General features: G+C 37.5%; 1 protein-coding gene across 20 annotated transcripts in view; it reads left to right on the top strand.

The window, feature by feature from the left end:
• The window catches only part of ptprdb (protein tyrosine phosphatase receptor type Db), a 249,115-nt gene that overhangs the window by 99,418 nt on the left and 125,711 nt on the right, over nucleotides 1-23,986 (top strand). For all 20 annotated transcript variants that reach the window (XM_032563278.1, XM_032563279.1, XM_032563295.1 and 17 more), the window contains 2 exons: nucleotides 18,886-18,962; nucleotides 21,450-21,494. The gene's annotated coding sequence lies outside the window, so the exon portion shown is untranslated. The remainder of the gene's footprint in view (nucleotides 1-18,885; nucleotides 18,963-21,449; nucleotides 21,495-23,986) is intronic.

Raw genomic sequence — 23,986 nt, 5'->3', positions numbered from 1 at the left:
ATTGTGTGGCATGTTTTTCTAAGACATTCATATGCAGCACTGAAAATAAACAGCTTCCGAAAAGCTAATTAGAGCTAGTTAAATAATCTTGCAAATCTCTATTTCTTTTTGACATTATCAGACTAGCTTTCCCTTTTGAGACAGAAAATGCAAAGTTGAAACGCTGCAAACCTTTTTTTGTTTCACATTCTACTGATCTTGTCGCTTCAAAGTCCAGATCATCAGTTCTCTAAAACCATGCTTGAATAGTGAGTATGTGATCACTATTATATCGCAGGAGTTGACTGGTCAAAAAGTAAACTCAAAATGTTGTGCAGCTTTAAAATATGAAGAGATTGTTGTGATTTAAGCACAACTGCTTGTAAGTGTCCCTCTATCTACTTCCATGTAGGCTCAAAAGTAACATATTTGTAGAGCAAATAAAAAAAGCAAAATGAAAAAGAGCAGTGTTGCTTCAAGTAGGCCAACCTTTCAATATTGCCTTTTACTTAATAGTTATTCAAACTTAAATCACAATTTTTAATTTTCAAGAGGTGCATTGCATCCTTGATTATTCAACAGTCAGAGCAGCACGGACACACAGGGCAAACAATGAAACAAACATTTGTTTACATCATTGGGTAATTCAGCATTGATTCGATAACATATTAGGAAAAAACATTTTTAATCAAAGAATAACTTTTTCTAAATGCTCATTCTAATGTTACATAAGTCCAGACAGAAATGTACAGGATTTTGAGGAGGCGAAATGTTTAGTTCTAACATACTAAGTGTTAGGTGTTACTGAATTGTTCAGGTATTTAACTAACAGTCGGCGTTCTTTTGTGACATTGTCCAGACCTCACCACAGGTCTGTTGTCAGCAGTCCCTTGATCAGGACACATTGCTTTGCAATTAGCCTTATTTATGTGTGATGTAACATCTTTTTACATTGATTTTATTTTATACAGTTGCTATGGTTTCAATTAGTTGATGGGGGGAGATTTTGACACATTCAAAAAAAGAATATAATTAAGTAAGAAAGACTTCATAGGCTAATGCAGAAATCAACATAAGAATGTTAAGTTTCCAGTCCATCTATCCAAACCAACCTGACTTTGTATGAAAAAGTAATGTCTTCACACACCTAAGATTAGATTTTGCCATTTGTCAAAAAAATGTGGAAGATTTTCAGCCAATTTTTCTTGCTCTTTCTTAGTATGAACAATTTGCTAAGGGTCAGGCCACACCTTCAACCATATGCTTCTCCAAACCCTCCACTTAGACTTATTTTCTTTTAGCTATGTGGACTTGTTGGTGAATTTCATAATTATTGTCTTGATTCATAACAAAAGAACATGTAAACTTAAAGTCACAATCCAAATGCCAGACATTCTCATCAAGGACATTCTGCTAGAAAACAGAACTGGACATTCCATCAATTATGGCAAGTCATCCTGATGTAGCAAAGCATCCCCAAACCATCACACCACCACCACCATCTTTGACTGTAGGTGTGATCTTCTCTTTTCTGGAATGGAACCAAAAATGTGATCTTACATCTAGTATTTTCATCATCACAATTTACTACAGTATGCCAGTGTCTGTGTTGTGTTGCAAAGTTGGAGCAACTTTTTTGTTAGTGCCTTAGCATCTCCTTGTTATAGTAATATTATGTAGTACCCTTACTATTTTGACTGAAATTATTAGTTGCCTTTATGTGAAAAATTCAGAGTTAGAGCCACAGATAAAAAAGATGCCTGGAATCTGCCTACAACAGCAGTTTTATCCAGGTGCACTGCTCGGCAGAATCCAGCTCTGCTTTCAGACCATTTTTAAACCAGTTCTCTGCTGAAATGTTGTAGCTGTTCTGACAAGAGCTTTAAGATATCTTAATAATCAGATTGAGAAGATGATATTTTTCTTTAGAGCAGGAAACATATAAGGTCACCAAACCTTTCGAAGACTGATGTAGAAGGGGCACAACACACAGCACACTTAAACAGTGTGTTGTGTGTGCTTCTGTTATCAGCTTCAAGTTGCTTGTTCAGCTTAATCTATGTACATCTGACTGACCTTTCTCATCAAAGTTGTCATAATTCAAGATATCTTTTTTTAACATTGTCACAATTTCTCTCACACCTACCGAGTCACTGTTCTACTTAAACAATGCTGGTGGACAGAAACAAACAAACAAAAACATTGACATACTTTTGTAATTATTCAAGCGAAGTAGTATGCAGCTGCATCTTAAATACTTAATAAAACAGTAATTCATTATGTAACAATCAGGAATTTCTGTCCCTGATGTTGATAAATATACCCAAAGGATTGTCTTTGGGTTCTGAAAACTCAGTAGGTTAAAGGTTTCTTCAGTATTACATGGTCTGGATCAGCATTGTGATTTTGTTCCACTGAATTCATTCACCAATGAATGCTTAAATTTCATGAAAAAGACCAATCTTCTCTACTCTTTGCAACTCTTGTGATTCCAATGTTTCTTTCAGTACTGCACCATGTTCACAAATCAGTTTACACTAAATACATGGACGTGTATTTAGTAAGTGTAATATCACCCATCAAGTATAGCAACTGGGAGCATTTTCATAGATTTTTGTCTAGTGGCCATCTTTGTTTGTTCTGCAAATAAAAGAATAGAGGCAGACTTGATGGAGAAACTCGTACTTTGATGCACAGCCTTTTGCTTTGATTCGTTGATTTGCTGCGACATTATTTATCTCAAGATGTATCCAGTGTTGCATTAAGTTTTCACCAAGATCTTTTATTGATCAGAGAGTTTGATCACAGTGCCATGCCTTCTCCAGCACATCCCTTAGATTCTCAATGTAGTTAATGTCTGGACTCTGTGGTCACCAATCCATGTGAAAAAATAATGTCTGACGATCCCTGTACCACTCTCTCACAGCTTGGGTCTAATGAATGCTGGCATTGCTATCTTTGAATATATGACCATTGCATCAGGGAAGAAATATATTCATTGATGGAATGGAATAACCTCGTCATTCAGTTTATTCAGACAGTCTTTGGATTTCAATTTTGGGCTCACAATATTGCTGAACCTGTACCCATCTACAGCAACCCCAAGTCATAACACTATTCCCACAGGCTTGTACAGTAGATACTAGGCATGATGGGTGCATTACTATTTTCCAGCCACATTTCTTCCTTGAAGAAGATAGTTCCCCACTTTTCCTTCAGATTTGAGTAACTCCATGGACAGTTCATAACCCATTTATAGGAGTTTTTAGATTGTATGTTGGTGTTTCCGTTGCCTGGTACCAAATTTGACCCTTCTTAAAAGGACTTAATAGATGTAATGCAATTTAATAACTTGTTGCCAACTGAAAAATAATCACTTTTGTAGCAATTATCCAATGGGAGTCTTAACCTGTTTGCTTGGTAAAGTCCAGGTTGAAACACTTTTTTTGGTCAGGCACTGTTATTTTCCAGTGATATGACTCTTCCAAGGTTACATTCTCGCAGTTTTAATGATCAAAATTCTAGTAAATTGCAAAAGTTTAGTTTTGAATGGATTAGGTGGACAAGTGATTACTTCCCTTTATGGTAAGTGGTGCTTTCACAAGTAAGCAACCTGGTCATCTCAGATGAAACTGTAGCTGCTAGTCAATCTTGTGGCTTTATTCACTTATGATGGTTGGTAAAAGGCACAGAAAAAAGATGCATTCATTACCAGATCATATGTTGACCGATGCTTGAATAATGGATTAGACGGTTAGGGTTCAGTCTAGTTAAAATGGCGCTGATGAAGGCAGATAAACACTGTTCTTATAACAGGTAAGTTGTTTCTCTACCATTAGCAAATTTAGCAGAGAATGCGAGTTTGATTGACAACACTAAGGCCCGTCTCCTGGATCTGATTGGTTGTTTTGGTCAGGAGCAGTGCATTTCTTCAGATAACAATAGCAGCACAGGGAGGAGGTGGAGGAGATTGATCTTTACACCGATTATCTCTCTCAAACTATACTGTCACAACATGGTGACAGTTTTAATATGAAGCAAATATATTCTTTATGAAAGTTATATACAGTACAGACCAAAAGTTTGGACACACCTTCTAATTCAATGGGTTTTTATGACTATTTATAAGGCAAGAAATCCCACTTATTAACCTGACAGGGCACACCTATGAAGTGAAAACCATTTCAGGTGACTACCTCTTGAAGCTCATCAAGAAAATGCAGAGTGTGTGCAAAGCAGTAATCACAGCAAAAGGTTGCTACTTTGAAGAAACTAGAATATAAGGGGTATTTTCAGTTGTGTTACACTTTTTTGTTTAGTGCATATTTCCACATGTGTTATTCATAGTTTTGATGCCTTCAGTGTGAATCTACAATGTCAATAGTCATGAAAATAAAGGAAACTCATTGAATTAAAAGGTGTGTCCAAACTTTTGGTCTGTACTGTATATTGCAGCATTAAAGCTGTAGCTTAATCTTTCACTGCATAAAAAAACATTACAAACCATGTATCCTTATTCTTCCATTTCACAATTATGCATTACTTTGTATCGGCCCACATAAAATCCCTAAAATGCACAAAAGGACGTTTTGGTTAGAATGGTACAAAAGATCCAGACACTTAAAAACGTGTAAATACTTTTGCAAGGCACTACATCCAATAAATGAAATGACTAACACGAATCAGAAAACTGCTGCCTGCGTGAACAGGGCCAACAATTGCTTTTTCACTGTAGAGCACCTCAAAACAACTTAAACTGTGTAATGTGACGTGTTCTTTATAAAAACCGCTTACAGTCTGGCTTTAATAGCATCGCTCAGCAGGAGAAAGGTTAATTATCACATCCTGCTACAGACAGACAGGACACCTCCTCCTGTCAAACACGCACACAGACACGCGGCGTCAAGCAAACCTGTGTGTGTAAGTGCCACATAAAGATGTAATCTAGCATCTGCTCGTCCTCGCTTCCCTCATCACACAGTTGAAGCATTTGTTTCTCCTCTCTTCTGCTGTCCTTTCTCTTCTACTGCCGTCATTATTCACAACATGACAGCGCCGATTGTGCTAATTTCGTTTATGTTAGGAAGAACTTGAGAGAGTCCCTTCAGATCATGGCCCATGGCTTTGATCCAGTTTGTGACGAGGGTAGGTTTGTTGGATCTTGTGGAGAAATGAAAAACAGATTTGTGGAGGGAGGTATTTTGCGAATGTGAAGCTGGGATCCTTAGAAAATGATTACTGCTGTTTTCTGTGGAAGAAGGCCAGCAATTTAGAGCTAAAAAAAAAACAGAATAGTGACAACTCAAGAAGAAACAAAATGAAGGTTTTTTTCATCTAAACATTGTCAGCTCTGTTTTCATATCATGAACCCTCTTAAAACTGCAGCTCTTGTGGTGTCCTACTCACTTCTCCGTGTCACTTTATCTTTTGTATGAAGGATCTCTCTTTATCAGAGTGCATGTCTTTTTATTCCCCCATGTTTCTGTGCCTGGTTATTTGTGTTGTCTCCCATCCGCCTCCTCCCTTTCACCATCCTCGTTTCCTTGCCAGTCTAGACAACGTCACCAGCAGGTGCCAAGTGTTGGGAGAGGTGGAGAAAATGGGGTGAGAAAGAATGAGGGAGGGTAAAAGGAAAGGAGCCAAGGGAGAAGGGGGGAGAGTATGTGAGAATAGAGATTAATAGATCAAGCAAGAGTGTGGTATGATGAAAGTTTCGAGGCATATGGAGAGAAAGGAGAGCGATGGGTTAGGTTAGAGTGGATTGGGACAGAAAGTAGGAAGAACGGTAGGGGGGATATACGAGATCAGAGCAAGCGCAATAGGTGCAGTTGGGGAAAAGAGATGTGAGAGATGTTTTTGTAATGTTCGGGTTGGATGTGTCAGCTGCTTCAAGGAGGTGGGGAGAGAACATTGTGTCAAACGAGGGAGAAGATAATATAATGAGAGGTGAGGAAGAAAGGAGTGAAGTAGGAGGAGAAAAGAAGTGTGATAAAATTGCAAGGTGGAATACACTTTAAAAAAGAAATTTGTGAGAAGATAAAATTTTAGCCAATAAAAAGATTTAGATTTTAATTAGAAAGGTGTAATTGTAGTATTAAATACTGATTAAATTCTAACAACATTATTGGCAATTTTTTATCACAAATCCTATCAAAACAGTCAGTCGTTGTATATACTCACTGTGCTAAGCTAAACAGTTGTAGCTCTGGTTGACTTTGGTATGAAATAGACAGTGTGCATTATCCAGCAGAAAACAATAAATTATGTGCATGATTGAAATTACTTACTATTGTAAGTGGGTTGAGATGTTATGAGTGACCCTGCCTTTTATTCTTTGACCGCTGGAGATGAGGACAAGCCCTTTTTGCACAAAGATAAGCATGTTAGTTAATGAATGGATGGATGTTTACAAGTGCTGAAGATGTACTAAAAACAATTATAATTTCTAACATGAATTAAGAGAGTATCATAGCAGATTAAGTTTTGAAGTGGTGCCCTTGTCATCACTTGTTTCAGCCGTATTCTCACCCGACATACCAGAGTGAACTCTTCGAACGTGATACTTTGCCTCCGTCTGAGTTGTATTTCTCAGGGAAAAAAAAAAGTCTGGCTTGAGGAATAGGCTTGTCCAGCATAAAGTTCACTAAACCCATCACATCTTTGTGAACCCCATCATTGTTTATAATTCTTCTAGCCATCTACTCTCATCTTTATTCTGTCATATACATCAGTGATTCAGACGTTCACTCGTATAAACGTAAGGGTTATTTGAGCTTGCAATTTAAAAACTTTATATGATATATCAATTTACTATTGATTTTTAGAATAATTACACACTTGTTAAAAAGTTTAATACTTTTTAACAAGTGTGTGATAGTGTGATAGTAATTATAGTGTTTTGCTATTTTGTATTTTTAATCCCAAATCAATTATTTTTGAGTCTCTCGGTCCCACTGCTAAAGTTACCCTCTTGACAAATAGAGATGACAAACCCATCATAGTGATCTTAATGCTTAGAATTTTATTAATTTAGCTGAGAAAGAGGGTTTTAAAACTTTGTTGGAATTTAACTTATTTACTAAAGTGAATGTTGGCCAGTGAACATGTTTTAATTATTATTATTAAAATGCTAAATTCTAACAGATTTAATTGGTAGTGTGTAAAACAGCGATGGATGGATGGAGTGTAAAAGAAGTTACAGCATAGGAACAACGTTGTGGTTTTATGGGAGGACCCGAGCTAGAAAAAAAGAAAGGTAGGTAATAAGGCCATAGCTCACTCCTGTAGGTGTGTGTGCAAGTATGTGTTTTATGTGCATGTGTTTCTGACAGCCTATGTGTGCACAAGTTGTGTGTCTGTCAGTTCTTCGGTATCGGAGAGGGAGCAGCCTCTATCCTATTAGTGACTGCCTCTCACTGGATGACTTATATGCACCTCGTTTTTCACCAGCAGGATGACAGCAGATACCGAGCAGAAACAAACACACGTGTGTGCACACACACATGCACAGTCGTGCATCTACAGGAGCTGTGACAGGAGTAATCTGCTCGTCCTTCCTGATGTGAAAAGAGAGAATTCCATCAGAGGAGGAAAAATCTCACAGCTTACCAGCAAAGTGTGAAATTGTAGAAAAACCTTTAGAAACCAATGTATCAACATACAAAGGTATTTGTCATTGAGGCTGGGAGTGAATAATAGCTTTAGGCAAGGTGGTTGAAAGTGAACCTAATTTCTTGTACTTATCAAAAAGTAATTACCATTTTGGTAGTGACTTATTGTAATTAATCACCACATAATCTGTAATGTTATTCATTACTTGTTGTCAAGGATGCATTCAGTTAATTAAAAAAATCAAGCGCAAACTGCCACAAGTTGTGTATTTTATATCCACAACAAGAGCCTTGGAAGAGCTGTTGCCTTAGACCCTCTGCAGCATCGCGCTGCCGCCCTCATGTTCTTCAGATTGCATGATGTTCCCACGTTGGCACGCTTCTTCTTTTGTCCCTCAAATTGTACAAATGGTCATTATAACAAAATACTCCAGGTTTAGTACCATCAGTATCAAAATGTATCTTTTATAAATTAATTTGCAAAATGTAATTTGACTTTTTAAATTGCTTTTGCAGTGATGATTTCTTCATTTCTTTGTGGCTTTTCAATTCGTGATTGTGAAGGACTTGTTACACTGTGGAGAATGACACTCTTATCAGCTTCAACCAATATATTCACAAGGACACTGACTTTTAATCACTGGTCAGTGCACACATTTTGTACCAAAATGCATTCACCTCTAGGACACTCAAACCTATCTCTATTCAGATTGGCAGTATGAATGAATATTTTCATGCTGCTTTGATAACATTCGTACAATTTTTTTTACATTTTAATACCGTAAATTTAAATACAGTCATGTTAAATAAATAATAATGGTTTTCTTTATTGATCTTATATGATATTTTAGTTTTCCAAGACACTGAGTTATTTAACTCTATTAAATAAGTTATTTAATTCAAAAATACAAAAATACTCAACCACCTATTAATAATATACTTCAACTAAATGCACAATAGGTTTACCTTTTAAATATTATATATGATTTTGCTTTATGAACATCTAAATTTTTTAATAAATCTTGGAAAAGCCTATAAAAAACCCTGAAGGAAATTTTAAACCAGGAGAAAACTGCACATTAATACGCACGCAGAGTTAAAACATCTTTTTAATCCAGTCTTGTCCTTTAAAGTGAAAGTTCATTGGTGTTATTGTAATTTAGCATTTTCATTGTGACATTTTCTCCCTGGAATGAAGATTGACCCCATCAGACTTTGCAATCACAGCGTTCCAAGCCAGCCTGAAAACTAATGGTTCGGTCTGGAAACGGGTGGATTTCAGCATCTATGCTGTTGCTTTTACTCATTTTAATTAAATTTATGCATATCCCCCCTACCCCCCCCATTGAGAATTTAGGGCATCTGTTTTAGTTAGAGGGGGGAAGAAAGAGAGAGAGAAGAGAAAAGAGAAGTGGGTCACTTTAGCGGTGGGACTGAGGGACTTCATTAGGACGCCTGTTGCAGTCTTTGTGCGGCCGTTCTTGCTCTTCCCCAGCATTCCCATTCAGCGCTCGTGGGAATCCAATATCAGCCTAACATTTGTGACCTCGTCAAAAGCAAGAAATAAGCAGGTGTCAGGTCATCTTGGTCTCTCTTCTGTTTCCACAGTGGTGACTTTCTACCACCTTTCTTTATTTATTCAGTCTATATTAAAGCTCTGTCTCAGTTACCTCTAAAAGAAAAATGTCAGGTGTTACTTATTCAAAATGTTTCCGTTTCCTAATGAGAAAACCTCCAGGCTTTGTGTTTGCAGTGTAAGCAGTGGAATGTAATCATTCAGAGAATTTTATGTTAACGATGAAAGGAGATTAGATGTTCTGTTTATTAATGATTAATTGGAATAAAGCTAAAGTTTCTCTTCTTTAGAAGTTCTTCTTTCCTCTTACATCTCATCTGCCCTCATTCACATCCCATAATTCTCCACATCTGCCTCTCTTTCCTCTTCGTACTCTCTCATCCTTTTGTATTTTTCACCTCACCTCTGTGTTGAAGACACTTCTATTCCACTTGCTTCATCTCCTCAGTCAGTCGCTCTCTTGGCCCCCAGCACAGCAGAGTCCAATATGTCTTTAAAAGTAGGACATCACTGAGTAATTTGTTGCACCTATGAAGTGATACTTCACAATTGTCACCATATTTCCATGTCTGCAGGCCCGCTCCAAGCACACAATAGCAGCTTCTTCTCAGGAGAGCAGGCGTCATTGCTTTTTCTTGTCACTGTGGTGTTAAGCAGAACTTAACTTGTTTCACTAAGACATGGCACCTCTTCATGATGTAAGCTTTGTCATTTCACTGCACATAATTTGTTGCCATGTAAACCCTTCTGTTGTAGCTGTTCTCCAATTGGTCCCCATTTAACTTGGGCAGGGCGGTGAACACAGATTTGAACTGCTTTGGGTAGTAAATGTAATTTTTTTGAATAAGTATAAACTTTTAATAGATTTAATGTGTTATAATTATTGACATCCCTTTAATTAAGTGTAAAGACAGACAATATTAGCAATATTTTCTTGATACAAAGAATCCACTTTTGTTGATCACAAAGGTTTCATACATTACATCAAAAATGTGTTTTAAAAAATCTCTATCCTGTGAGGAATTATCCAGTTCAGTCCTAATCATTTACCTAATCACATAAAACACTCACTTCTAAGCTTCATGTCATATATACTAGCTGTTGTCGGGTCTTGACATTAACTGGATATCACTTGCAAGACAGGCTTCTCTTGATGAGAAATACAGCAGTATGTTAAAATCACATGGTCTCATGAGATTTTTTTAGCTCCTTGTAAAAAGACTTGGATTATTGGTATTGAAGTTTGATGACCATTAAATGCCCATCTTGTTTACCTTGGTTCATTTTAAACTATGTGTTTTATTGCTTTCATTATAAATATGTAAGGATAACTGTTTTGTATATCATTTCCTGACTTGTAAAACATTGCCTTAATAATTACATGTTCTCTTGTCTTTCCCATTTTGAAAAATATCTGGAGAAACTTGGCCTCTGCGTGAGTTTGTATTTATTTCACCCTCTAAAGGGAATTACTCAACGATTAGATTCAATTAAATTACATTAGATCACATTAAAATGTATACACACTTAAAAAGCAGTGTGTGAATGATAAAAAGGGACATCGATGGGGAATTGTTATGGAGAAATTGGCTCAAGTGATTTTATAGAACAAACAACAAGAGAATTTGTTGTTTATAAACGGATAAATATCTTTTATCCACTGAATAAATGAACAATGAATGAATTAAACGAGTTTTATTATTTTTTGCGTGATTAATTGAAGAGAGGGTTTCATATAAATGCAACTGGGATCATTTTACCCTTTTTCATTGTTGTGCAGCCTCCATTGGCTATTTAGGTTCAAGTATGTGAAATTTTAAACAAAAACACTATTCAGATGAATCCAGAGCAGCACCAGAAAGCATCTCCTTCACAGATGTGTGAATTCAGATTTTCTATTTGTTTCCTGTCGGCCTTCCAAACCCACAGATGTGTGAAGATGGGCTGATTTTGCTGTTACAACCACTGAAACATGGGATTGCACTTAAGCCTGCATTAATACATTTTTCAAAGGGCAGCACAGCAAGCTCTTAATTCAAGAGTGACACATCATGTGCCGTGTGGTGCTTGCACACTTCACTGTCTTCACCAGCTATTTGCAAAACCCTCAGTTTCTGTAAAAAATCTAATCAAGTGTGACTTTGAAATTGTCATTGGTCTCTGGTTTGTGTGTTGGGGGATGAAAATAAATGTCAGCCTGCAAAGTATTTTTGTTCTTTTTCCCCCCCCCATTTATTAGCCTCTATTCCAGCTCCATCAGATGGACTATTAGTGTCGAGAAGATTATAATTATTATATTGCTGCTCTTTTCCACCTGCTGCTGTTAGTTAGGTGACCTTTTGGAACAGGTCTAATTAGCTGTGGATCTATTCAGGCTGGGCAGGTCTCCATTTGAGTCATCATCAGATCAGCTACTTTCTAAACTTGTCATTCATTTCTGAGCAATTAGTTGACCCGCAGAGTGGTTATTACAGACTGTAAAGGGGAATTTTCAATAGTGGGTGTAAACCCTAAACTGTATAGTCCTTGCAGGAAATAGTTTGGTATTCTGAAATTCTATCTCAAATGTAGTTTTGGTTGAGATAATTTAGCTGTTTTCACAGGCGTCAGATGGACTCTGCTGTGGCTGCAGAATTTTTTTGGCTCTCGCTCTAATTGGCATTTATGCAAACACCCTTCTTGTCGACTCCAATTTTCAATGGGTTTTTATTTGCTAGAAGTTCAAAAGACTGTCCACATGTTCACTTTTTACATAAAGGCTAAAATCAGAGGCTATGAAAGAAATAAGCTATTCCAATAATCTGAGATGCTTCTCAGAAACTGTGATCTGATGCTGCATGCAGAATGATCAGACATTACTCCAGTTCTTTGCTATTTTTACAGGGCAGTGTTAACATTCTAATCCTAGAAATGATCTAATCAGTTGGTCTCATCCATTGTTAAAGCATTTAATAAAAGATGCAACAAAATGAAATAATAATTGTTCCCCTTTTATTACTAAAGTAAATATTTATGTAACTTCGTAAAGGAATATTGAAGTGAAACTGTGATCAGATTATATCCAGCTAAAATCCAACGTATGGCAGACATTTCTCCATTAGGTGTAAATCCAGATTAGCTGGTTTGACTGGTTTGGTTTATTCCATGAACCTTCATAAATCATTCACATTTGTCTTCAGTGGTTATTTACAGAGAGGTTGAGAATTATGTACACAAGAAGTGAAGTTTGGAGGTGGTGAGCCAATACGACACAGCAAATAAAAAAGCAAATAAGATGGAAGTAACAGTAATATAAAAGTAAAGCAATGGAAAAAAGCTACAATAAAGCAATTCTAGGTGAATTCTATTTAGCTGATTTTTAGACTGTTTTACTTTTCTGTTCAGAAAAAGGTTTACATGCTCTGTTTTCAGTATTTGGCGTACAGAAGAAGATCGGTGGTGTCTTGTCTCGATAGCTAAAAGACATCTATGTACATAACCAACAAATGCCAGCGTGGCTGAAGTCTAAAGACTTATGAAAATATGTGTTTTCATAAATCTCTGTGATGTTTTTGAGACTGGCATTTTTTTCAAAGATGGTTGATGTCTACTTTGGTCCATGCTTCTCTTAAAGTAGCCATTAGAGTCAGCCTCCAACTAATCTGGATTTATGCTAAATGAAGAGGCCAAGAAAGCTATCTGCCTTTATAATCCCCTCGCTGAAATAATTATTTAAATAATAATACTACTAAGGCAAATGTTGCATTGGTAAATTATAGTTTTTTATATTTATTTTATTTAGCAGAAAGTAAACTTATCCGAGATGTGTGAATGCTGTTAAAAATTGTGACTTAAACAAAATACTAAAGGGACAACATTGATTGCCAAACAAAAAGAAAATTGCTCAGCTACACGACCCTAAACTTATGGTTGTGTAGCCATCTAGACATCTGTCTAGAAACCAGATGTGAAGAAATGTCGGGAATTCTCCATTTTAGTGCCAGAAAGACAGAGCAACTTTACACAAGAAACAGAAAAGAACATCATATTTTAAACATGAAGTTCTTTAAATAAAATGTGTTAGTTCTTGCAAAACATTTTTATGGAGAAAGAAATAGAAATGATTCAAGCTGAAAATTAATTTGCACCTGGCGTGACAACTCATGTACAAGCTAGCGTTAGCACAGCAGTAGAGTTAGTTGATGTAAGAAGTTTGAAAAATAGCAGTTTAAGAGTTCAAGGCCAGTTTTAAGTTGTTTGCATTGAGTAACCAGCTACACAGATTAATGTTGTAATTTTAAGTAATGATGGTGTGGAGAACAAAAATTCTCCCTGATAAAAGTTCCTCCACCCCAGAATCTTTATTGGAGTGCATGATGGTTTGTATCTAAGCAGCTCCCGGCTTGTGACGAAAATGCTTTGTCAAAAAGAAAATAAAGCAATAATATAATTTTGATTGAGTAAACATTATTTACTCAATTAGAGTGTTCAGGGGTTCCAGTGTTTAACAATAACACTAACACTAGCACTAACTAACACTAACAATAACACAAGCTTATTATCTTGCATCTTCAAGGTCTCCCAGACATTTAGTAGCATCTCTGTCTTCCCAAATGTGCTGTCTCTGTAAGGTTGTAAGTTATTTCTGAGGAAATAACTTTCTCAGAAATAACAAGTGTGTAGCGGTAGAGCGGCCGCCTCATGTACAGAGGCTATATCGTCCTCAATTCGGCTGTCCTCTGCTCAATTCCCAATCTTGAGACCTTTGCTACATGTCTATCTCCCTTTGCTCTCAGCCCATTTCCTGTCTAGAAACCAGTCAATAAAGGTTATATTAGTGCCAAAAGATCGTAAAATAAAAACTGAAAAATAAATGATACCTTGTGTTACAATGAGCTTTGAACTAGCAGAAATAAGTCAAACTAGGGTATACATTAATCATGACTGGTGTGGATTACAATGAGAGTCCCATTTTAAGTGAAAGGAATGGCACTCATCAGTCCTAGTTGTATCTGATCAAGTCCAAATTGATTATACAGCATTGGATGACTGCTTCCCCAAACACATTTAACAGATAAGGTGTTCATATGAAAAGTAGTTTGGCCTCTACATAACTTGAACGTATTGTTGAGTCAGCCTAAAACTTCAGAAATTAGCTGAGACTAACCAAACTCAGAACTGTGACAACTTATCCTGGATGCTCATTTTATAAGATTGCACTCAGTGAAAATAGTTTATGCTGGCTTAATTTCAGAAAGGGAAAGCTATGCTCTATATTTTTAACTTAAAAAATGTTTCCAATAATTATATTGATATAATTCTAAGGTATTTTTCTATGTTCCAAATGCAAACATAAGTATTCAGTTTTGCACATCAAGAATGTTCACCGTCTTTTTTGCAAAATATTTGAAATTCATTTTCAAGTTATAAACTGGATTTTGTTTTGGACTTTGAGTAGGCCATTCTAAAATGTGAGTATGCTTTGTATATCTGACTGCATGTTTGAAGTCGTTGTCCTGTGGGGGTCGGGGTCGGGGTCGGGGTCGGGGGTCAACCTCTGCACCAGTCTCAACTCTTTTGAAAATTCAGTTTTTCTTCTGGGTCTGCCCTGAATTCAACTTCACAATTACGCACCACTATTTGTTTGTCACTTAGGAAGCCCCCAGAGAACACTTTGAAATTTGTGTTTGTAACATGAAAGATCAGGATTCAATGTATACTTTTTCATGTTAGATATCACAACTGCACACTATTAGGAAAACATTCAATATTGATATTATTGGTAAATATTGTGATGAAGAGATCAGTTGCCATAAATCTGCATTTCATCCTTTTTAAGAGTCCCATCTTCTCCATCCTCTGGTTCTCATCTGTGAACCCTCTGTGACCTTTAGCATGTTGGCTAATATGTATCAGGTGTAGGTATCCACAAAATTGGGTCTCCATCCAACTCACTGATTATTGCATGGACAAACAGTGCCAGCTTATGAAACTTGGAAAATAATTATTGCAATCCAAATAGGCCTTCAAGATAACATTGTACTGTCTTACAGCATATTGGTGGAGGGGGTGGAGGATGTATTCACTCTCTTTATTTTTAAGGAGAGGTCATATCAAAGCCCAGAGGAAGATGCTCTTGTACTAAAACCAGATCATGCAGTCTCAATATTCTGAGATTTCTTTATATTCTAAAAGTATCTTCATTATCCTGTCTATAATTTTACTTCACAATAAGATTAAAGTGAGAACAGACTTATGTTAATGTTTGTTTCTTTTGTGATTTTTGATGGATTTTTGTATAATTACTTTATAAGTATAGTTGTGGAAAGGGATACACTAGTTGAATAAGTCTTATTCCATCAGGGACCCTTCCAGTCTTAAGTGTGGGGGCAAAAGTTCACATCTCTGAGCTCAGTTTTATATTGCAGCCATTTTGTGTATCTATCATGTATCCCCCTAAAATGCTTAATCATCCCTATTACTTTGTGTTGCTATCTAGATATTAGGCATGCGTAACTCCCACAAGTTGTAAACAAGTACGAGTTGTTTATTCAGAACAGTGTTGTGCTGTTGTGATCCCCTGCTGCTGGCTTGACCCGCAAAATAACTTCCCTAAAAATCTGGAAAAAAGTTGGATCAGAGGCTGCAAATAGATTTCCGAAGAGTAAACATGTTTACAAACTTATTTTAGCTGTTGAAATGTTTTCTCTAGAAAATTACACTGCGGGTGAGCATATGATCGTCAGACACTTCACACTTAAGTGACGGTGTAAGAAGAGATGGTGCTGCTCGAGGAAATTTGTGTGAGGAGATTATATTTGTGGGCCATCATGTCAGTGTTATGGATGGCCCTTAGTGTGCTATTCCACTTTAACTGGGCTTAAAGATGTATGTCTGCAGCCCATTCTGCTGCCCTGCTCACCCACTTGCCTTGATGTTGAGTTCAGTTGACAGAAGCCCTAAGAAGAGTGTTTCACACATGCTGAGTGAAGCCAAACCAAAGTAAACCTCGTTCCACTGGGCTGCCGTGGTTAGGGGTTAGACATCACAAATTATCTGGGCCATCGGCGTGCAATTCAGTGCAGAAATAGTTTGCCTCATGGTGTGAAAATGGTACGAGAAAGCACTTCGCTGACCTAAATAATCTGCAGCTTTGCCCTGAATCACATCCGCCACCAGCTGAAACCTGCAAGAGGATGTCCAGACACAACACACGGATATGAATTTCCTTCTAATTGACTCTCGCAGAACAGTCAGTTCAGCCATTTAACATAAAAAGCCTTCAAAGGCTGCTGTGAAGGGTTCCCATGGGACTTCTCTGAGAGTTTCAAAGTAGGGAAAAAAAGGGCTTCATAGTGGGTGCCACTTTATTACACAAAAATCAGGGAGGAATTTACAGTATATCTGCTCACACCATTTCTGCATAAACATACAGGATCTTCTATTAAATCTGCGTTAGCTTTCGAGTTTTCACACTTTCTTTCAGACACAAATCTGTTGGGTCTTTAATTACTTCTACTGGGCAGATACAGGTGAGCAAAACAGGTCACCAAGATTGGAAAAATATATATACCCCTTAAATCTTTTCGCATTTTTTCTTGTTACAACCACAAATGTCATTGTGTTCTGGTGGGATTGTTTGTGATATGCCAACAAAAAGTAGCACAGAATTTATATGAGCTTCAAGTTTAAAAAAATAAATAAATAACTGCAGCATGCATTTGTGCTCAATCCCTTCTTCCCTGAAGCCCCCAAATAAAACCCATTGTATTCACGTGCCCCCCTAAGAAGCATGTTTATGTGTTAGAATGACGTAGTCAAATACTGAATTTCTGTTGAGTCTTGATGTTTACAGACTCCCTGCATCCAATCTGCTATTTTGCAAAGAAGAATTGGTGAAAGTTTTTGGGCAAGTAATGCTCATCAGAGATTGCTGTGTAACATTAAATCATGGCTTAAAACTAGAGGAGAACATTTTAATCCAGACAAAAAATGCTGAATAGATAAAAATCACTTATTTTTATTTTTACTAGAAAAATACCCAATAGTTGCCTTAAACATATTTGGATCGTTTGTCTTATGTTTCACAGTTATGTAGAATTTTATGTTGGTCCATCTAATAAAAATCCCAGTAAATAAAGTCTGAGATTTTAACTGGACAAAATGTGTAAAAGTTCAAGGGGTGAGAATAAATTTGGAAGGCAGAGGAAGACTACATGGTTAAGTCAAAATCTCAGATAGATATAGAGGATAACTAAATTGCACTGTAGTTCTTTCAGAAGCAGATTTTTACAGCTCTTGTATTATTAGGGAAGAAACATGATGCAACTAGAGAAAGAATCCAGCGACGAATGTGTCATCAACTGAAAATAAAGTGTGAACTAGTTTTCACACACTGTGTGCAACAAGCATTTGCCACAGTGCACATAGTATGCACAAGCTGGGGCAGCAGAGAAATCTATCACATCTTTCACAGATCATGAAAGCCAGGCACAGGCATGGACTCATCAAACGGCTTTTCGATTACATTACGTAAGACGCTTCTACTGCTGCTGCGACCTGAAAACGGCTGGTGTTTGTGGGTCAAAGAAAGCAACAGTAATGACACATGGCCTAGTTATCATTCACTGTTAAATCACTCATCATGAAATCCCTGCATTTTAGTGTATGCTGCCGTCATTGACTGGCCCGGTTTGTTAAGTCGGTCAGCGGCACAAATGCAGGAGTGGTGTAACAGCACAGACTGGTGGCAGCTGCTTGCTATGGCATGTTATATCTCTGTTAGCTGGAGGCAAATTCCGACCAATCAGTGGTGAAAAGAACCATCACCTTTTGTTCTAGTTTAAAATTATATGTGTGTTGTGGGTGAAATGTGTCAAACTTTTACATGGTAGCTACTAACTTTGAAAAAATTCTTCAAAGGTTTAATTTTTACATGTTTTATTTGCTTTCAAGTGTGTAGTTTTGCCACGATGTCATGACAAGAATAACTGGACCTGTTTCTAATCCTCTGAGACCGTCTCCACATCTGAAGTGATTTCGCTTTTTTTTTGCTATGACTCAGTGCACTCTGCCGTACCACGAATATTGAATAAGAGTCTTGGGTCAATGCAGTGACCAAACAGTGGAAAACACTGAAGAGTGATGTCTGGATGTTGTGTGTATATGTCAGCGTGTTTTTGTATTCACATTTCACACACCTCTGTGCTCGAGCACCCACCTGTGTATTAATACAACCCCCCCACCCACTCTCCTCACCCATCAGTGTGTGCTTCCTGTACTCAAGTGCAGTATGCTTTTCACACCTTGTCTTGTTTTGTTTTGTTACCCTTTTTATTCGGCCCCTTCTCCCCCTCGCAGTCTGCAAGATTTGCACACTGCTGCTGTGGAAGGCCCTAAAAGCCTTAAAAGCTCCCACTGTAGGAGTTGAGCCAGGGCTGTTCATTTGACCCAGACTGCTTTTGGAACAACTCAGTCGTTGAACTCTGGCTTTGCTGTGGAAAAAAAGCCTTGGCTTGAATGCTGTAAACATGAACGCGCCCACAGTTTTATACACGCACACACACACACAGTCAGAAACACAGGGAACTTTTAGAAAGTGAGACTTGGCTTTAAAAGCTCTGAGTTCTGAAAGACTGAGGCACTGTTCCTAATCCCTTTCCCACTTTTTTTTTCTTTTCTTCTCGTTTCTCTCCCCCACCACCCCCTCTTTCTGTCTCTACTTCTTCTTGTGTCTTGCAGGAGAATTCTGGGGAGATTTCGTGCTCTTTTATTCCTCAAGGATGAAGCAGCACAGTGAATCTGTGTACTGAAGCAAGGTAAGCACTGATCATGGTGTTGCTAAAACAGAAACTTGAACATATTCTTCAACTTTCACTCTCCAAAGCAGATTTGTTTCCTTACTGATTTGCACACAGTACTCATCAGCATGAATAGCAATTTTCAGTATAAAAGTATATACACTGAAACTGTAAAGAAAAATAGTAAAGATGATCAAATTGTTTTTTCAACTACTGCATGAGAAATAATTTTACATAGTTACTAACAATATTAATGTTATCAGTATCTTTATATATTAAAACAATCATATAGAGTGAAGCTTTAAATATCAGGACAAACAAAACATAGACATTTTCAAATTGCATGAAACAGCACTATACAGTTTTTCCATTTACAGAGCATCAACGTGTAATAAGTGATGGTCTGCTTGCAGCTTCTAAAATGAGTTTTATAATGGCAGTAACCTAGTAGGAGCAATATACTGCTCAGATGAACTTCTTAAAATGTTGGATTTGGAGTTACTTTTATCAAGAATTAACCCAATTTTATTTTGTATTAAATGGTCTCTGAATATCAAAATTCAAAGAATGCAATGCTTTTTATTTTAAATTTAAAGTATTTATGATTTAAAGAAATATCTTTATAATTTGATATTTATGTCAAGAGTCAATATCGTTAGTAAGTAAATTCTGCTGCTTGTGTCTATACTGAAGTTTCATTTAATGCACACTATTACTGCAAGTGAATATCTGTAAAAACAAAAATATAAGCCCAAATAATTAACTTGTTCTTTCCTTCTACTCAAGTGGGCCTGTATTAAAAAAAACTATGCAGAAATGACTAATAAGTATTTAAAAGTGGCATGATATGAAGGTCACATACAAAAAGATAAAGAAATAAATTTAAATTATATTTGATCCCAAGTTGTAAAGGCCAATATACCTATAACAGAGGTGATTTAACTGGAAGTGGGTCCCCAAATCAAATTCTGCCCAGGGCCTCATAAAATGTTTTTCCAACTCCGGGAGTATAAAGTGACCAATTGATTTTGTGATCAGTCAATTTAATTGTTTTCTCCCCAGTGTAGTATGAAAGATCTGTAATCGTTGTATCAACCCTCCAAACCACTTGGGTCTTCTGGTTCAAGTCTACTCTGCATCCTTAAAATCAGAACCAAAGATAGAGAAGCAGCATTCAGGTTTTATGTTCCTCTATTTTTAAACAAACTCCCAGAAAATCACAAAGATGCAGAAACAGAGTTCCTTTAAATAAAAGTCCACTTATTTGCAGTTGCCTTTGATTAAAAATAACTGAAACATCACTAATTTCAGTCTGTTGTTTTCATCATGTGCTATACAAAAAACTTGCCTTGCTATGCTTAAATGCACAAAAAAACAATACTTAACCTTGTGTCAGCTCTAGAAATACAAAAACAAAGATATATAGGACATGTTTGTTCTGAGACACTGACTGAAGAAAGGGAACACAGAGGAAGACTTGATTCTCGGGAACAGAAAGTGAGTGAAGACACTGTCGACAGGATTAAAGTTTAACCAAACATCACCAGGCCCCAGGAGAGGCAAATCTGCTGCCATCCGCAGTGGACAGTAGGCAGGAAAAGACATGCAAAGAGACAAGACAAGACAGAGCGGCGATCCCCAGCTGTCTTTAAAAACTGCTGCCTCTGATACATTATTGAATATGCGGTTCTCCAACGCATCGCTGAGCCTTCTTCTCGTGTTAGTGTTCAAGTTTGCATAGCGTCACTGCTCTAAAAATAAAGCATTCGCTCATTCTTTCCCAGTTTGTTTAAAGATGCAGAAGCTGCATAAAGCTGGTGCGTGTTGCTCTGAGTGCCACTTTCTCCGTTCAGAGGCTGGCTGGAATTTGAGTTTGCGTTTGACTCATTTTTGCTATCAAGCCTCTGAAGTACAAAGAAAAAAGAAAGCAGATTCAGAGATTTCATCAAACTCTTTGAAAGTATTCTTGGATGATGTGCTGAGGATTTTGAGGCGAGCTGATTGCTTCAGTGGTACTTCTCTTTACTGTACGCAGAAGGCAGAGAGATAGTATCGTGGGGATTATTTTGGAATCAAACAGCATGTTAAACATCAAATCTTTGTCTAGTGCACAACTCATCTACTCCTCCTTTTTTATCTTCAGTAAGTTACATTTGAGCCTTTGTTGTAGAAGTTCACATTCTTAAGACTTTCTGCAAGTGGAGTACCGGGTGCCCCACCACCCTGCAAGGATAAGATAAAGGATGGATGGATGGAGGAAGTACCGGGTGTAATCTACAGGTGGCAGCAGAGTAACGTACCTAACAGGAGCACACTTGAATGGCCCCTTTTGAATAGATAGCACCTTCATAGGCCCCCTATCTGGTTCTCTGTCTGCCTCATCATCACTACATGTTTTGAAGCAAATATTTTTTGTAGGACAGGAAGGAAAGAGGACACACCAATAAATATGATTTTTTGATGAGTATTCAATTGTCCAAACATGTCTTCTCTGTTCTCTTTCAGCTCCCACATTCAAACTTCAACAGCGAGGATGAAACATGAGCAAAGGTATGGTATGTTTTATTTTGTTGGTTTCCGTGCACAGAGGGAGGGAGTCACTGTATGCAGTCAGTTGATTTGGAGGCGTGCGTCTCCGTCCCCTGACTGATGTTGCAGTGACATGATCGGCTTGACTGCTAGTAGCTCTTTGTGAGGTTGCTATAGTGACTGTGGATTGAGTGTTGGGGAGACCAGAGAGGAATACGAGGGAGCAGAGGGGGCGGAATGGGAAATGAAGTGCCTGGTGCCTCTGGCCTGTGAGGCTCATTTGTGTGTCTGTGTTTGTACTTTGTAAGAGAGTGGATGTGATATATAAGTGTTTATCTGTATGGGGAATCCAACGTTAAAGAGCCACTCATCTGTGTAATTGGGAATCTGATCAAGATAACTCACAAATGCACTCAGGCAGACAGGCAAACATCAACTCTCTGTCGGTGTAGGAGTCACTAAGACGTAGAAACTGTGACAGCTAACGTGTGGGCTGAGGGTATCCTGCTTTGCATCAAACACACACACACAAATCAGTGGTTGCCCTTCATTTTGCTTTTCAGTTAATTGCTCCATCAAAGAAATGATATGTGAGCTCACTCCAGCAGACAAAATACCTCCATGAGCACATACAGTAACTTAAACACACATTGCAAAGTTAAGATATAGATCAGAATAGAATATCATATTAATTTTGATGATACAGTTTGACTAGCTTCAGTGTAGAACCCTGCTATTTTGCTAAGCAAAGAGTTTATTGCTTTTCCATTTGTCAATAGTTGGGCTTTTTACATAATCAACAAAATATTGAAACAACCAACTAGCTAGTATTATATTATTCTGGAGATCAAAATACATGTACTATGTCAGTATAACAAATTTGGAGTAGCAAACACGCTAAGAGAATTAACACTTAGTTTGCAAATAAATCTTTTACTGTCTTTATTAATACTTAAAAAAATAGTTTTTGACTTAACTAGACCATTCCAATATGCCAAATAGCAAATGAGTTTGAATTATAAATGTTTAGGCTGCTGAACATTTCATAAATTCATATGAATGAGCACTTTTTTCTCTTAATTAATAAATGCGACTGAACTCAAGTTTTATTTTGAAAAGCTACAAACTCAATTTGACCTTACACCAGGAATCTTCAGCTTCAGGCCTTGTGGGCTGGTGTCTTGCAGCTTTTAGATGTGTCTTGGCTTTAATACACCTGAGTTAAATAATGGGGTCATTAGCAGGACACTGGAGAACTTCATTGCAAACTGAGAAGATAATTCAACCACTGATTCAGCTGTGCTGGACCAGGTACAGATCTAAACAATGCAGGACACCAGCCCTGGAAGACTTTAGTCAAAGTCCCCAGTCTTACATCACAGAAAGTGTAAGTTCATCCTGTGCCCAGCTGCCCTAAAATGATAAAACAGACAGGACAGTCTAGATTTTTTGTTTGTTTTCCAAATTTATGTGCAGAGGCTTAAATTTTTTTTAAAGCTTCTTAAGTTGAGAAAATTGATCTCCTGAACACATTTTGATTTATTAGCACACTTAGATATAGACCAGGGTCTGACAACTCAAGTCCTAGAGGGCCAATGTCCTGCAACCTTTAGATGTCTCTCCGCTTCAACACATCTGAGTCAGATAAGCCGGTCATTGGCAGGTCTCTGGAGAATTTGACTACACACTGAGAAGGTAATTCAATCAAAAAAAAAATCTAAAGGTTGCAAGACACCGACCCCAGAGGACTGGAGTTGCTTACTGCTGACGTAGATCTGTTCCATCCACCAGCCTTTGTAATGTCCTAAAAACCATAAACCACCCTTCCTTCAGGAGGATGACAGAGACTTCCCTGTTATAAAATTATGATAATATTATAATAACAGGACATCATGTTGTGTTGAATCCTCTAAATCATCCTGTACATCCCATGCTATTTTGAAGGAGAGTATTATGTACTTTCCTGGCACATAGTGCCATAGCACAATCAATTAACTATGTTCCTTTAAATTGTTCTAAAAATATACAACGTACATATAAAAAACACATTGCTTAATAGAAATTTAACTTCACATCATAGTCTGATGCCTTGAAATTGGCTTCTGTTTCCTTTAAGAAGCTCCTACCCTTTCCAGAACTTTCCCTTCTGCATGTCATAACAACAATTTTCCTCCATGATTCCATTTGCAACCATTCTTAGGAGAGTTGGACTGAGAAGTAGTTTGAATGATAATCAGCAGATTCCCATTTCCACCAGTTGTTTGCTAATTGCTGCTGCCACTAGTCTAATGGGGCTTATTGGGGAAGACACGGTGAGGGGCGCTCTGCAGGGAGGCAGCTCTGCTGGAGACTGCAGCTCCAAGGAGGAGCTTTGGGTAAGATGGTGCATTGTATGAGCAGGAGTTAGGACACCTCCGAGTGGCTGCTCTGTAAGATTCAAGGATTTCTCAGACATGGAGGAATAAATCACAGCAACACTCCAGGTATGTGTCTGATGAGGAAATAACATTATA

This window comes from Xiphophorus hellerii, chromosome 5 (assembly GCF_003331165.1).
Source record: "Xiphophorus hellerii strain 12219 chromosome 5, Xiphophorus_hellerii-4.1, whole genome shotgun sequence".
Taxonomy (NCBI): Eukaryota; Metazoa; Chordata; class Actinopteri; order Cyprinodontiformes; family Poeciliidae; genus Xiphophorus; species Xiphophorus hellerii.
This window is presented reverse-complemented; position numbering and strand designations above follow the sequence as displayed.